Source organism: Uranotaenia lowii, chromosome 2, assembly GCF_029784155.1.
Source record: "Uranotaenia lowii strain MFRU-FL chromosome 2, ASM2978415v1, whole genome shotgun sequence".
NCBI lineage: Eukaryota > Metazoa > Arthropoda > Insecta > Diptera > Culicidae > Uranotaenia > Uranotaenia lowii.
In genome coordinates this window covers 167,881,931-167,885,029 of record NC_073692.1, presented here as the reverse complement: position 1 = coordinate 167,885,029, position 3,099 = coordinate 167,881,931, and positions in this window count along the sequence as shown.

The window sequence follows — 3,099 nt, the reverse complement described above, 5'->3', positions numbered from 1 at the left end:
ACAGTATTGTCATGATGAATTTGTTGAAATTGAAATTCCGAGAGATGGAAATTGTCAGTTTCATTCGATTTCATATTCTTTGATTGGGAATACTAATTTGTCAAATGTTCTTCGAACGTTGGCATTCAGAAGCGTTTTACAAAATAAGTCCTATTTTGAAGGCAGAGAAAATTTACTTGAATCAGGATCATTTTTTAAACTTCTTTGTATTTCATGTGAAGACAGTGCCTGGGGTAATGCGGACACTTTATATGCATTGAGTATTATTTTACAGCGAAGTATTTTTGTCGTTATCAAAGGAACCCCCAATTAATTGTTTGGAAATTAGACCAGCAGTAGCATCATTCACTTCCGATTGTTTTTGATTTACGGATCATCCCATTATAATGTACTTCTTCCAATAGAACTTAATTCTAAATATGAGTTTCCGAATATAAGTGTAATTGATGTAAGAGAAACGGAACTGTTTTCTTAATTTTTTACTTGTTCAAATGGTTTCGATTTAAAACATGCCATTCAAAGCAGCATATTATTTGGTGGATTAAAATTGAGTGCAGTTCATAAAAGTTGTGTTGCGTGCGATATTGTGATATTGTTATTACACTGTGCCATATCATTGAGAGCTTTCAAGGTTAAATTAAATGCCTGGAGTATAAGCACAGTCAGTTTAATTTTAAATAAAATTTTTGGTAAGGCGTCAACATTGATAAGAAAAGTCACTACAGATCTCAGTTAAACTTTGGTATTTGTGTATCGAACGTAGTGTCGAGAAACAGACAGTTATGCTGCGATTCGCTAGAATGATAATGATGACGATGATAATGATGATGATAATGATAATGTTTATAGTTGTTGAATTTCCAGTGGCTTTTTGCCGTCTTTTAACTAAAATAAAGAGAAGTCTACATATATTTGAGCACTGCGCGGTTTTTACATTAAATGTTCCAAATCTGAAAGGTTCTCTCAGTACAATTGTAGCAGTAAAGGTATGTGACTTGTTGAAAATAAGTTCTTTTTAATCTTTTTGAAAATATTACTCGCTACGCTCAAATAGTTGTAGGGGAATGAGGTGGGAACATTATCATCATCATTATTATCATTACTTTATTATTCAAATTTCATACCATACGATACATACCATACATTTAACCGTACGTTAAACCTCGCAATTGTTTCGATCGAATGTCAATCCGAATAAAGCTGACAAGATATCACTGCTCAAAGCGAAATAAAATGATCAATTGCTTTACCTTACACGCTAGGAAATTTACTGTAAATTTTTGAGCGGATCAGGAGACCACTAGGAAATTTTGTGGAAAACTGTAGAGCGGATCGGGGAGACCGCTAGGAAACTTTGTGGAAAAATGTAGAGCGGATCGGGAGACCGCTAGGAAATTTACTGAAAATAGTTGAGCGGATCGGGAGACCACTAGGAAATTTGCTGAAAATAGTTGAGCGGATCGGGAGACCGCTAGAAAATTTTGTGGAAAACTGTAGAGTGGATCGGGAGACCGCTAGGAAATTTACTGAAAATAGTTGAGCGGATCGGGAGACCACTAGGAAATTTGCTGAAAATTGTTGAGCGGATCGGGGAGACCGCTAGAAAATTTTGTGGAAAACTGTAGAGTGGATCGGAGACCGCTAGGAAATTTACTGAAAATAGTTGAGCGGATCGGGAGACCATTAGGAAATTTGCTGAAAATTGTTGAGCGGATCGGGAGACCGCTAGGAAATTTTGTGGAAAACTGAAGAGCGGATCGGGAGACCGCTAGGAAATTTACTGAAAATAGTTGAGCGGATCGGGAGACCGCTAAAAAATTTTGTGGTAAACTGTAGAGCGGATCGGGAGACCGCTAGGAAATTTACTGAAAATAGTTGAGCGGATCTGGAGACCGTTAGGAAATTTGCTGAAAATTGTTGAGCGGATCGGGAGACCGCTAGGAAATTTGTGGAAAACTTTAGAGCGGATCGGGAGACCGCTAGGCAATTTGCTGAAAATTGTTGAGCGGATCGGGAGACCGCTAGAAAATTTTGTGGAAAACTGTAGAGCGGATCGGGAGACCGCTAGGAAATTTACTGAAAATAGTTGAGCGGATCGGAGACCATTAGGAAATTTGCTGAAAATTGTTGAGCGGATCGGGAGACCGCTAGGAAATTTTGTGGAAAACTGAAGAGCGGATCGGAGACCGCTAGGAAATTTACTGAAAATAGTTGAGCGGATCGGGAGACCGCTAAAAAATTTTGTGGTAAAACTGTAGAGCGGATCGGGAGACCGCTAGGAAATTTACTGAAAATAGTTGAGCGGATCGGGAGACCGCTAGGAAATTTGCTGAAAATTGTTGAGCGGATCGGGAGACCGCTAGGAAATTTGTGGAAAACTTTAGAGCGGATCGGGAGACCGCTAGGCAATTTGCTGAAAATTGTTGAGCGGATCGGGAGACCGCTAGGAAATTTTGTAGAAAACTGTAGAGCGGATCGGGAGACCGCTAGGAAATTTACTGCAAATTTTTGAGCGGATCACGACACCGCTAAAAAAATTCCAGTAGTGACCAGCAGCTACGCCAATATCCAGGCCATGTGTTGAAATTAGACCTCCTGGTAAAGGAGCCCATAATATCATCGTACAAGTGAATAAACTGAAATGCACATGTTTGTTTGTAAGTGTGTGTGCTATGTTCCATTACTATTCAGAATTCGGTACACATAACGTTGGAAGAACGTCTTATAAAATCGTTTTACTACTTATACTGTAAATGTTCAGCTGGAAGCAAATTTTAAGAATAACTTTAACAAAAACAATACAATTCCAAAAATACGTTATTCATGAGTGGTATTTGAACGTTATCGCAACTGATTGCAGAACAGTTTTACTATATGATAGTTTTAACAGTTTTTAACAGTTAGATACATAACCTAACAACATATTAAAAATACGATCAATTCGGAATTAACGGTTCATGCAATGTATTTTACAATTTCTATAACAGTTAGCTTAAAGTTTTATCTACGCCTTATCAAATCGTTTTGCAATTGTTTTAATATGGTTAATATGCATTGTCTTTTTACAGATTTTGAAAAAAAAATCGTTGAAAAAAATAA